Source organism: Chiloscyllium punctatum, chromosome 18 (genome assembly GCF_047496795.1).
Source record: "Chiloscyllium punctatum isolate Juve2018m chromosome 18, sChiPun1.3, whole genome shotgun sequence".
In the NCBI taxonomy this organism is placed as follows: Eukaryota; Metazoa; Chordata; class Chondrichthyes; order Orectolobiformes; family Hemiscylliidae; genus Chiloscyllium; species Chiloscyllium punctatum.
Genome location: NC_092756.1, coordinates 8754600 through 8768414, shown reverse-complemented (window position 1 = coordinate 8768414; position 13815 = coordinate 8754600). Strand labels below are relative to the sequence as shown.

General features: G+C 45.9%; 1 non-coding gene across 1 annotated transcript; it reads right to left on the bottom strand.

Annotated features, from left to right (window-relative positions):
• Positions 1-335: 335 nt before the first annotated feature.
• trnas-gcu (transfer RNA serine (anticodon GCU)) lies at positions 336-417 on the bottom strand. The gene has a single exon. It is a non-coding gene; the product is annotated as a tRNA-Ser (tRNA).
• Positions 418-13815: the final 13398 nt, after the last annotated feature.

Below are 13815 nucleotides of genomic sequence, written 5' to 3'. Positions count from 1 at the left end.
ACCAAATACTTAACTACACCAGCAACCAACCCAACACACACAAACGAAGCTGCGTCAGAACAGTATTCCAACGAGCCACCACACACTGCAGCATAGACGAACTTCGGAAAACAGAGGAGAACCACCTATACAACGTATTCGAGAAGAACAGATACTCAAAAAGTACAGTCTGCAAATTTCTCAAGAACAAACCACGACAAGCAGACCAAACACAGCCAGAAACCATAACAACCTTACCATACATCAAAGAAGTTTCAGACATGACAGCCATACTACTAAGACCCCTCGGAATCCTAGTAGCAGACAAACCCACGTACACTCTCAAACAAAAAATCCGACGAGAGTGGGATTCGAACCCACGCGTGCAGAGCACAATGGATTAGCAGTCCATCACCTTAACCGCTCGGCCACCTGGTCACAGATCCAACAGAAGCTATTACCTTATGAATAATTGAATTGCTTAAATTATGCAGAGCAGCAGATATTTCTCCCTGGTGTTGGTGAAATGAGAAATAACACAGTACGGTTGCAAGACTATGGTCTTACCCCTGGATTGTGGGGAAAGTGCACTCCCACTGTCACACGATGCACACAGTGATCTGAACAAAAACGAGGAAATGACTGTGTAACAAGGTCTGTTGAATTCTGTGAAGATTTGAAGTCAACGGAACGAAGACCCGAGACAGCAGGAAGTGTTCTTTCAATAAAGAGTTGGAGAAAGCTCTTAAGGATAGTGGAATAAAGGGTTATCGGGATAAGGCAGGAACAGGATACAAATTGAGGATCTTCAGCCATGATCACAATGAATGGTGGTGCTGGCTCGAAGGGCAGAATGGCCTACTCCTGCACGTGCTGTCTATTGTCTATTAAATTGCCTGTGAGGAATTGTTTTCCAGACTGGAGGAGAGTGCATAGTGTTGAATGTCATTATTCGGAACACCTAACTTCCGCTCAGATGTTTTTGACACGCACTTGTGTGCAGAACAGACAATTTCAAAATCCTAAATAAGGCTAAATTGATAATTGAACTCACCAATGCAAAAACTTTGATCTGCATCATTTTCCTGGGCTGTGCGACACCAAGTCACTGTATGATCTCAGCAACACAGTGAGCAAGTGTCAGAAGGAAAATGAGTGCAGTGCAAGTGCGCATGCTGAGAGCAGCAGGTGACACACGCGGAAGTGCATTTCCCACAACAGGAACACTTCCCAAACGGCGGACTGCGGTGGAAGAATTCACAGGGAGTTTACACTATGAAATTCGATGCCAGAGACACAATGGACATCTGTTATTGAGACTATTCAAGATGAAGATTTTAAGATTTCTACAGATGCAAAACAAAATAAAAAGCTCATGGGTTAGTGAAGGCAAAAGATGAAATCGTACAATTCATCAATCTACCCATCTTTACAATGAGTACCTCACCACTTTCCTCACTCGGGGACAGAACCACTGGTGAAGATGATCATATAATCCCCGTTACTAGCCATGGAATCAGAGAAACTCCGTTTCCCAAACGTTCAGGTAAAACCAGGAATGTGGAGGTAAGCATTAATGTGTTGCTCCTGTGCTGAAGGTGACCAGTGCACGGTATCTCTGTTTAAGTATAGTGGGGTGTGCTGTGCCGAAGTTTTAATTTTGAGCCTCACATGGAGCAGCTTCAATTTGTCGTCGTGTTGAGGGATACGGACAGAAGGTGATATTGAGCAAAGTCAAGTTTATGGGAAAATACCGTGTTTGTGGATTGAGAAACAACCTTTTCTGGATAATGACTCCTTGATCAACAAACATACTGCAAGTATCTAAAACGTGAAGAGACATATGTGGAGAGAGAGCCGAAGGTGATTTTTCAGCAGATGGATAACGTTTCCCATGTGTACTGCGTTAAATTCCGGGAAAGAAGATGTTGAACTGGTTTCATGTTACACAGTTTGTTGCAAAGTTACAAAGGTTGTTGCAATAATCAAAAAAGAAATCACGTTGGAACGTTTGAATGCTGCATTGAACTGAATTTTGGTCTGAGCATATTTTATCTGAAATGGCGTGCTGCAGAGAAGTACAGAGGGTTAACAATACAAAAGGACAGAGTCTTCTTGGTGGATTTCTTGGGTGGAGTTAAGAATGTACGAAATATACATAGCATCATGTGAATGTGGTCAAATCTTTAAAGTAGGTGTTGCCTCTCCAAGTGACGATTCAATTCCTACTCATTAGGATATCACTTCCGTCTGCAGTTATTTTAGGGCATCAGCTCCATTTACAGAGTTTCACCTTGAATAATACGTCACACCTTACCAATCCATGAACTTGTTGTACTGAGTACTGTCCAGTTGTTCGTGTTCATGAAATGACTTTGTGTCTGAAGTCAACAAATTCGAAATTGTTATGCAACCACACTGACTTTGTCTCAATGGTAAATTCTCTCCTTGTACGTTTGTTCGTTTAATTTTTAACTCACTCTGAAGTCAGCTTCTACGTTTTATTTCTGGAAAGTCGTTCACGATTTAAATAACTCTATTGAGTGGAAGAAAATCTCATCCAAACTTTTCTTAACCATTCACTAATGGTATTCAAGCTCTAACGAAAGTTATTTATTCACGAGAAAGAGGGAATTTCCCGATTTACTCATTCAAACCTCGTCATATGTGAAAATCTCATTTGCTTACATCAAACTTGCGTGTTTCTGCTCCAGCATTTCCAAATCTCGTGAATAAACTCCTTCATTCTTTCTATCATCCCGTTTGTATCCTTTCTGATAATTTTATGTTTCAGAAAACAACGTCACTTGTCTTTCTAATATCTTGCTCTCCAGGAAACAGCGTCTGTGCCCTTTCTAACTTCTTTACATGTTTTTGGTGGAGAATGAGGACAAGGATTACACACAATACTCCCACTGAGTGTGACCGAAAGGTTTTACAGTTACACGATGAACTCTTTGCTTTTTAAATATGACGCCTCTATTTATAAACTCCAATCAGATAAATTACTATCTATCCAGTTCATGAACATCGTATCTATCACTTCATTTATTCTTCCACGGAATGTCCAAAAGGTTTGGAAGGCCAACATCTCTAAACCCCCATGTCCTGAGTCAGTCTCAGCTATTTCTAAAGGTGACTGAAGTTCAAATACTTCATAGTGTGTCTCACGTCATTCCAGTGCAGACTGGTTCTGGACAGCAAATGCCATCACCAAAGGCCACCTTGGATCTGAATTCAACACTTTTCACATAGTAATTGTCGTCGCTATTGTGTATCATATGTCCGTGTACTTGTTCATCATTTCATGGGTCCCTGTATTGAATTCTACTGAACAATTATTTTGTGAATGGAGACATTCCCTTCACCACTCATTTGAAACTCAATGAAACATTGAAACATTTTACTCATATGCTTCCAGAGGACAGTCCTGCCATTACTGGGATGAATCAGTGAACATTCCCCACGTATCCTTGAAGGCAAGGATGTCCTTTTCCATTTTAGGAGATCATTACAGCCCTGAATCCCATGGGTGCGTTCATGAACACCAAAACAGTTGCAGCAAGACTTTAAAACGAAGATTTTGCTATCTGTTTACATTGGTTGTCCCAAAAATTACATTCCATATTGTGGTATGTTTGTGGATGAAAGCACTTTCTGAATCTTGAGCCATTACATTTCAGTTTTGTCAAACAATTTTGTCAATTTATATGCAGTGCAGCTGTAGGGCGCGGTGACCAAGTGGAAAGGCATTGGTCACGTGAAATAAAAGGTGCCAGCTGGTGGAATCTGGCCGTTCCATCAAAGTCATATTTAAAACATTTAACGTAATCTTTAGCCAAATCATATTGGCAGAAAATAAGAAAACAAAAATGAAAAAATTGCTGATGTTGAAAATCAAACGAAAACAGTCGTTGCTGGAATATTTCAGGACATCTGGCAGCATCTGTGGAGAGACGGACCCAATGGATGTGAAACGTTAACTGTGATTCATCTGCACAGATGCTGCCAGCTCACCTGTGATTTTACAGCAATTTCTGTTTTTGTTTCAGATTGGCAGATTTTGTCGCAGTCCATGAGAACAGTGCTCATTAGAATCAAACAGACAGCATGGACCTGGTCGTGTTAAATGAGATAGTAATAATGAATGGGTGGAGAGTGTTCTATTGGAAAAGCATAGCAGGTCAGGCAACATCCGAGGAGCAGGAGAATGGACGATTTCGGCATAAGCCATTCATCAGGAATTAGGCTTGTGAGTCGGGCAGAGGAACAAAGCTGAAGCCAGGTGCCAACTCGCAGGCACCTCCTCCTACAGACCACGATCACAAACTCTCCTCCCCTCAACAAACTATCATCTCCCAGACCATTCACAATCTCATCACCTCTGGGCATCTCCCATCCACATCCTTCAACGTCATTGTCCATGAACCGCGCACTCCCCGATTCTACCTCCTTCCTAAGATTCACAAAGCTGACTGCAGCAGTCGACCTATTGTCTCATCCTGAGCCTGTCCCATCCGCATAATCTCTTCCTACCTTGATACAATCTTCTCTTCCCAGTTCAGGAAATGCCCACTTACATTCGTGATACCCCTATGCACTTCACCTCCTCCAAGAATTTATTTTCCCTGGCCCCCAACGCGTCATCTTCACCATGGACATCCAGTCCCTGTACAAATCTATCTGCCATGACAGAAGTCTGCAAGCCTTCCATTTCGAAATCTCACACCATCCCAACCAGTACCTTTCCACTGACATCCTCATCCACGTGGCTGAACTGGTCCTCATAATCAACAACTTCTCTTTCCAATTCTCCCACTTCCTCCATCGAAACCCGCATAGGACCTAGCTATGCCTGCCTGTTTGTCAGATACGCGGAACTGTCCATCTTTCGCAATTACACAGGCAGCAGCCTCCACCTGTGCCTCCGCTACGTTGATGAATGTTTGGGGCCACTTGGTGCTCCAACGAGGAGGTTGAATAGCTCACCAACTTTACCAACACCTTCCACTCCGACCTCAAATTTATCCGGATCATCTTGGCAACTTCACTCATCTTCCTGGACCTCTCCATAACCGACTCTGGCGACTGACTAATGACAGTCATATACTACAAGCCCACTGACTCTCACATGAATCCATAGTACATCTCCTCCAACCCTATCTCGTGTAAGAACGCCATTCCTTATTCCCAATGCCTCCACCTCCAGCACATCTGTTCCCAGGATGACCAATTGCACCTCAGGAAGAGCCAGTTGGTCTCCTTCTTCCACGATCACAAATTGCCTTCCCACGTGGTTGACAGCGCCCTCAAGTTCATCACCTCCATTTCACACACCACCACCCTTGAAGCCATGCCTCTCAACGCAACAAGGACAGAACCACCTGGTGCTCACCTTACACCCCCATCAAACTGCGCATAAACGCATCATATTCTGCCACTGATGCCACCTCCAAACAGACACCACCACCAGAGATATATTTCGCTGCCCAACCCTGCCAACATTCCGTAAAGACCATTCCCTCCATGAACCCTTCTTCAGGTCCACACATCCTCCCATCAGCCCACAACCCTCTCCTGGCACCTTTCACTGCCACCAAAGGAAGAGTGAAACTAGCACCCACACCACTCCCCTCACCTCAGTCAAGGCCAGAATGGACCATTCCACATCCATTAGAAATTCACCTGTACAGCTACCAATGTCATCTACTGAATCCGTTGCGCCCAGTGTGGTCTCCTCTACATCAGAGAGACAGGATACCTTCTTGCAGATCATTTCAGAGAACATCTCTGGGACACCCGCACCCACCAAGTTCACCGTCCAGTGGCTGAACACTTCAACTCCCCCTCCTACTCCATCAAAGACATCCAGGTCTTGGACCTCACCACTGCCAAACCGATACCACCCAACGCCTGGAGGAGGAAGACTACACCTATCGGCTAGGGACCCTCACACCACACGGGATAAATGTGAATTTGAACAGTTACCTCTTTTCCCCTCCCCCAAGCCCAAGCCTTCAACTCGCCACCGCCCTCTCGACCCATTCCATCACTGCAATATCTGACCTAATTTCTTCTCCCTCCTATTCATCCATCTATTGCTTTCCAGCTATTTCCCCTCAACCCCACACCATTTCCATTTATCTCTCAGCCCGACTCACATGCCTTATTCCAGATGAAGGGCTTAAGCCTGAAACCTGAATTCTCCTGCGCCTCGGATGCTACCTGATCTCCTGTGCTTTTATAGCATCACACTACCAACTCTGATCTCCAGCATCTGCAGTCCTTACTTTATCCTTGGAATTATCAATGACCTTAGAGTGAATATACCCCTCGATTGCAGTGATCACAGTGTGACTGAGTTTTCCATTTATTTTGGGTGAGGGCAGGCTGGATCTGAGACGAGCGCTTAACATCTAAACAACGGGAATGGTATCACATCGCGAAGTTTGGGTGGGCTGAAGTGAAGTGGAAAATTCTGTCAGAAGATGGGTCAGTACAACTGCATCACATCACCCAGACTGTAAATGACAAGCAGAGATAGAAAATCAACTTCAGTGTGGGCACAATGACAGGTAAAGTGGAAAGGAGACAATACAACACACTCAGGTGCAGTGGAATTAGTTATGTGAAAGGATTCGATATATAAGCTACACCTTTACATATGGACTGCCCTCACATTGGACAAAGGAATTTCCTGCAGTAGAACGGCGATATTTGCCTGTGACATCACAATGCTGAGAGACACTGACATAGTTTCTTCTGTAGCAGCGTGGCCTCGTAAAAGCATGATCGTCCCATCAACCAGAATTCAATACTTCAAAGCTCTCCTCTGCGCTGTACAACTTATTTGCTGCTCCTGTAGTCAGATCTTAATCGCTTCACTGTATATCTTCTTCTGCTTCCTGCTTCATGGAAACACTTGAAACGTGAACAATTCCACTTTCCACTTTCACCAATCTTTTGCAACTCCCGAGTTGGCACAGGTACGAGTGACCGCTTGGCCTTCTCGAGCGCTCTCACTCTGGTATGATCTGAATGATAAAGTGGACTGTGTCTGATCTGCAGAATGTCCCCACGCGGGACAGTGCTGTTTATTCCATCCCCAGGGACTCAGGTGTCTCTATTGGCAGAATATTCAGCCATTTCCCTCCACTTGCAGGCATTATGATGGGATGTAAATGCGAATATGCTCTGAAGCTTCCTCTCACGGGTTCAGCCAGGTGCAAGAGCCCTGCTGGAGCTTATCAACTTTGATTGTGAACTTCCTCCAAATATCATTTATTTGAGAGAAAGCGAAAGGCGCTGAGCTAGTGGGAAAGAGAGAAATGGGCCGTGGACTCTCTTCCCTCAGTAAAATGCAAATAAGTGCATTTTTGTGCTGCCCATTTGATGTTCAGAATCAATCTTCGCAGAACAATCCAGCAGAAAGGCTTTTGATTCACAGGCGTCGGTTTCTTTGCTGCAATCGGACTTCAGTTAACATCTGAGTCCCAACTGTCCCAGATGAAGCGACTCCGAATGAAACCCTCACTCACTGAGAACCAACCCCACAGCCAGGTGCTACGGGGCTGCAGGCAGTCCAAAGCGGAAAAGAGGATTAAAAACGAGCCATTATTTCTCCCTCAGCCACTCGGTCACAGAGACAGACAGAGGGACGGCAGAGACGTGTGACGTCATTCACGTGCCGACAGAAGCCGTTCAGCCCATCGAGTCCATGGTAAATCTCTATCGCTTGCTTCTCTCTGAGGTTATTCATCATCAGTGCTGCTTGTTCTAATATGAATGAACTGTATCTGTGTCGAAATGCTGTCTCCAACATACTGAACCACATGTCATTCACGGCTGTTCATTTCACTGGAGGACCCTGCTGTGTGACACAGCGTGGGGAAGAACTGCAAGGCTGTTAAAATAATGCCTGCAGATGCTGGAAACCACATTCTGGATTAGTGGTGCTGGAAGAGCACAGCAGTTCAGGCAGCATCCGCGTATCTTCGAAATCGACGTTTCGGGCAAAAGCCCTTCACCAGGAATAAAGGCAGTGAGCCTGAAGCGTGGACAGATAAAGCTAGAGGAGGGTGAGGGTGGGGGGAAAGTAGCATAGAGTACAATGGGTGAGTGGGGGAGGGGATTAAGGTGATAGGTCAAGGAGGAGAGGGTGGAGTGAATCGGTGAAACAGGAGATAGGCAGGTAGGACAAGTCCGGCTAAGTCATGGGGACAGTGCTGAGCTGGAAGTTTAGAACTAGTGTGAGGTGGGGGAAGGGGAAACGAGGAAACTGTTGAAGTCCACATTGATGCCCTGGGGTTGAAGTTTTCCGAGGTGGAAGATGAGTCGTTCTTCCTCCAGGCATCTGGTGGTGAGTGAGCAGCGGTGAAGGAGGCCCAGGACCTCCATGTCCTAGGCAGAGTGCGAGGGGGAGTTGAAATGTTGGGCCACGGGGCGGTGTGGTTGATTGGCGTGGTTGTCCTGGAGATGTTCCTTAAAGCGCTCTGCTAGGACGCGCCCAGTCTCCCCAATGTAGAGGAGACCGCATCGGGAGCAACGGATACAATAAATGATATTAGTGGATGTGCAAGTAAAACTTTGATGGATGTGGAAGGCTCCTTTCGGGCCTTGGATAGAGGTGAGGGAGGAGGTGTGGGCGCAGGCTTTCCAGTTCCTGCCGTGGCAGGGGAAAGTGCCAGGATTGGAGGGTGGGTTGTAGGGGGCGTGGACCTGACCAAATAGTCACGAAGGGAACGGTCTTTGCGGAAGGCAGAAAGGGTTGGGGAGGGAAATATATCCCTGGTGATGGGGTCTGTTTAGACGTAGTGGAAATGTCGGTGGATGATTTGGTTTATGAGAAGGTTGGTCGGGTGGAAGGTGAGTACCAGGGGCGTTCTGTCCTTGTTACGGTTGGAGGGGTGTGCTCTGAGGGTGGAGGTGCGGGATGTAGACGAGATGCGTTGGATGGCATCTTTAACCACGTTGGAAGGGAAATTGCCGTCTCGAAAGAAGGAGGCCATCTGCTGTGTTTTGTGGTGGAACTGGTCCTCCTGGGAGGTAGATCCAGCGAAGGCGGAGGAGTTGGGAATACGGGATGGCATTTTTGCAAGAGGTAGGTTGGGAAGAGGTGTGGAAGTGGTAGGGTGGGAAGAGGTTTGCATCAGGTCAAATCTCCGTCACATTCGTGACTGTTGTTCTTATGTTTATTTCTTCTCTACGTGTGCTGAAGTAACACAGTGAGGGATCAATTACTGTTGTCAGACATACATGTAGGGGCGTAATAAATGCTGAAGTTGTGAGATTCGAGCAGTGTTTATTAACATAGACCATTCACTGTTCGAAGCTCAGGCTCAGGAATTTGACAGAGAGCGAATTTGAGCAAAGGTTGAGCCGGGGCGTTTACCCCATGATGTAACACGAGTTTCTGCGGTTGCTTTGTTGCTCACCTCATTTCTGTGTCTTGCATCATTGAGGATTTTGAAGTTGTCCCCTCTATATAAAAGGCCCGTGCTTATGCAACATTGTACAAAAGATGCAGTCCAATAACAGCCGATGCTAATTCTGTCTACTTATCCAGATATTGACCCCTGGAAACAGCACTGTGCACTCTTCTCGAGTCTGGAAAACAACTTCCTCACATATAATGCTACATTCTCTTTCTCATAGTGCTGTTCATTCCATCGGCTTCTGTTTTTCACAGAATCCGATTCAATAGATCTTGTCACTGCGTCATTTCTTTCCATGTGGTCAGATCTTGTGAACAGAATATCACAGTGGGAGTGCCCTGGGCCCATAACCCAGAAGTCAGACCATACTCAGGGAACCGTATTCTGGTCTTGATCATTTCATGTACACCAGGAAGAGATATCTATGCTCTTCAAAATTTAATTACCTGTTTTAAGAAGAAAGGTAAACAGTTCCTGGTTCCTGCTTTTGTTACCACACGGACCAAGATTGTAAGTGCTGGAACCAGTCGAGACTGTCCGCTCTCCCACATCCAACTTATCCCCAGATTGTGTTAAGATGATGGTCTGAATCGCTTCCTTCTCTTCCCTGTCACTCTCGGATGATGTGAGCTGTGAAATCTTTGACGTGAAGTGGAGGCAACGTGGAAAAATGTATACACAGCAGGTGCGTGAGCGACGGGACTCGCTGCAGAAACATCCCATGCTGATTCAGACAGCAGAAGCCTCCCTGTGACTTCGAGAAGCACAGACACTGTTCCCGAATAATGGGGAGAGATTCACTCTTTCCTCGCAGTTCTACATTTTCTAGCTCTCTCCAGTGGCATTATTTGGACAATGGTTCCAAAAAGAAGATGATTTCTTGTGCATGCACGATCTCCCTTTTCTACACCTTTCCAGAATTCCCATACTTCCCACTCCCGCCAGCCCCCTACCCCGCTCCACACACCCATGTTTGATAGGGAGCTAGAGATCGCGTTCAAGCTGCTCGACACTAATACTGCGTGACAATGGAGGATGAGTTCGTCCAGTTCTCAATGAAGATCGCCCTGTTCCGGGAAAGCAGCTAGCACAGCCTCCTGGGAGAAGCGAGTCAGAATGGAAAGGAGCTGTTATTAAATCTCTGTGCTTCTTTCACTCCGAAACAGCAGAAATAGCCTTCGTTAACCAAAAACTCACCTGATTTCTGGTTACCACGTCTGGCGCCGTTCTGGCTCGTTTGTCTCGGGTGTGACATTGCTTCAGACAGGTGACATATGTGCGAGAGCTCTCGCGTTCACATTGCGGATGAGCCTTGGAATTTTGCACACTACTTCATTTTTGACTGTGAAGATATGATTTCGATGAGATCGGTTTCAGATAAAGTTTCCAAAGCTTGAAAACATACACAAGCAAGTTCAAGAACCGCTTCTTCTCGCCCATTGCTGCTCTGAGAAATGAATTGTATAACTTGAAATAATGCTGAACTTGCCAATGTGGATTTTGCTGAGCGCACGTCCGATACGGAGTAACCTGAATTCCTAAGTCTGGCCAAATTTTGCTTTCCTCACGCTGTGATCTGCATGTCCTTGATGACTATGATCCGACTTTACCATCGCAAACAACGCTTTCCACTGTACTTAGGTCCATGTGACAATCAATCAATCAAAACACAGTCATTTCCTCATTGCGTGGAGCCAGCAGAGCGCAGGTGGGCTGTATGGCCTCAGTCTAAAGTGTGACACATTTTGTGATTCTGATTGAAATTGCAAATAAAACAGCAGAATTGGGGAAGTTACACGGTGGTTATATTGACACAGCCGGGACACATATGTGCCACAGTGTATCACACAATAACAGTGAAGATATTTTAACGTCATCCTCGAAGGTACATGCTACAAAAACCTGAAGACTACGGGAAACCGCTGTGGTCAGCGATAACAGAGCGGCCCAAAGGGATTGTGGTGGGCGCAGAATCCAGAAATTAATGAATGAAAAGCATCCTCTGCTCGATGACAATTCCAGCTTTCAGTGTGTGTACTGCAACTGCCAGAGTTTCGCTATAACAGTGCTCCGTTCTTCACATTACATATTGATGAGCCATCTGCATCCTGTCACTCAATGGTATCTGAAATAGATACAACCGCCACATTTATGCATTTGAGGAAACACACGTTTGAAGTTATGGAAGATTTTTTTGCTGTTCTCTGTAGGTCTGTTATGAAGTGATTCGCAAAGTCACTTGACTGAGCTGGGAATACACTGGCGAAGGTGAGAGAAATCAGTTGGTGTGTGGGCCATACCCCTGACGCCTTGCAGTTATTCCCCACGCTGTGTCACACAGCAGGGTCCTCCGGTGAAATGAACAGTCATGAACGACATGTGGATCAGTATGTTGGACACAGCATTTCAACACAGACACAGTTTCCTATTATTACAACAAGCACCACTGATGATGAATACCCTCAGAGAGAAGCAAGTGACAGAGATTGACCGTGGACTCGATTGTCTGAACGGCTTCTGTCGGCACGTGAATGACGTCATACGTCTCAGCCGTCCCTCTCCTTGTCTCTGTGACAGAGTGGCTGAGGGAGAAATAATGGCTCGTTTTTAATCCTTCATTCCGCTTTGGACTGCCTGCAGACCCGCAGCTCCTGGCTGTGGGGATGGTTCTCAGTGAGTGAGGGTTTCATTCGGAGTCGCTTCATCTGGGACAGTTGGGACTCAGATGTTAACTGATGCCTGATTGCAGCAATGAAAACGACGCCTCTGAAACAAAAGCCTTTCTGCAGGATTGTTCCGCGAAGATAGATTCTGAACATCAAATGGGCAGCACAAAAATGCACTTATTTGCAATTTACTGAGGGAAGAGAGTCCACGGCCCATTTCTCTCTTTCCCACCAGCTTAGCACCTTTCTCTCTCTCTCAAATAAATGATATTTGGAGGAAGTTCGCAATCAAAGTTGCGAAGTTCCAGCAGCGCTCTTGCACCTGGCTGTGCCCGTGAGAGGAAGCTTCAGAGCATATCCGCATTTACATCACCTCATAATGCCTACAAGTGGAGGGAAATGGCTGAATACTCTGACAATAGAGACAGCTCAGTCCCCGGGGATGGGACAAACAGCACCGTCCCGCGTGGGGACATTCTGCAGATCAGACACAGTCCACTTTATCATTCAAATCATACCAGAGTGAGAGCGCTCGAGAAGGCCAATCGGTCACTCGTAACTGTGCCAACTCGGGAGTTGCAAAAGATTGGTGAAAGTGGAAAGTGGATTTGTTCACGTTTCAAGTGTTTCCTTGAAGCAGATAGCTGAAGAAGATACACAGTGAAGCGATTGAGATCTAACTACAGGGGCAGCAAATAAGTTGTACAGCGCAGAGGAGAGCTTTGAAGTATTGAATTCTGGTTGATGGGACGATCATGCTTTCACTAGGCCACGCTGCTACAGAAGAAACTATGTCAGTGTCTCTCAGCATTGTGATGTCACAGGCAAGTGTCGCCGTTACACTGCAGGAAATTCCTTTTTCCAATGTGAGGGCAGACCATATGTAAAGTAGCTTGTATATCGAATCATTTGAGAGAAATAGTTCCACTGCACCTCAGTGTGTTCTCTTGTCTCCTTTCCACTTTACCTGTCATTGTGCCTGCACTGAAGTTGATTTTCTACTTGTGCGAGTCTTTTACAATCTGGATGATGTGATGCAGTTGTACGGACCCATCTTCTGGCAGTATTCCACTTCACTTCAGCCCGCCCTAACTTCGCTATCTGATACTTTCCAGTTGTTTAGGTGTTAAGTGCTCATCTCAGGCCCAGCCTGCCCTCACCCAAAATAAATGGAAAACTCAGTCACAATTTGATCACTGCAATCGACGGATATCTTCATTCCAAGGTTATTGATAATTCCAATGATAATGTTAGGACTTCAGATGCTGGAGATCAGAGTTGGTAGTGTGATGCTGAAAAAGCACAGCAGATCAGGTAACATCCGAGGATCCGGAGAATTCAGGTTTCAGGCTTAAGCCCTTCATCAGGAATAAGGCTTATGAGTCAGGGCTGAGCGATAAATGGAAGTGGTGTGTGGTTGAGGGGAAATAGCTGGAAAGCAATAGATGGATGAATAGGAGGGAGAAGATAATAGGTCAGAAGTGGCAGTGATGCAATGGGTCGAGAGGGCGGTGGCGAGCTGAAGGCTTATGCTTGGGGGAAATGAGGAAACTGTTCGAATTCACATTTATCCCGTGTGGTGTAAGGGTCCCAAGGCAGAATGTTTGGCATTCCTCTTCCAGGCGTTGGGTGGGAACGGTTTAACAGTGGAGGAGGTCCAGTACCTGCAAGCCTTTGATGGGGTAGGAGGGGGAGTTGAAGTGCTCAGCCACGGGACGGTGAAGTTGTTGAGTGCG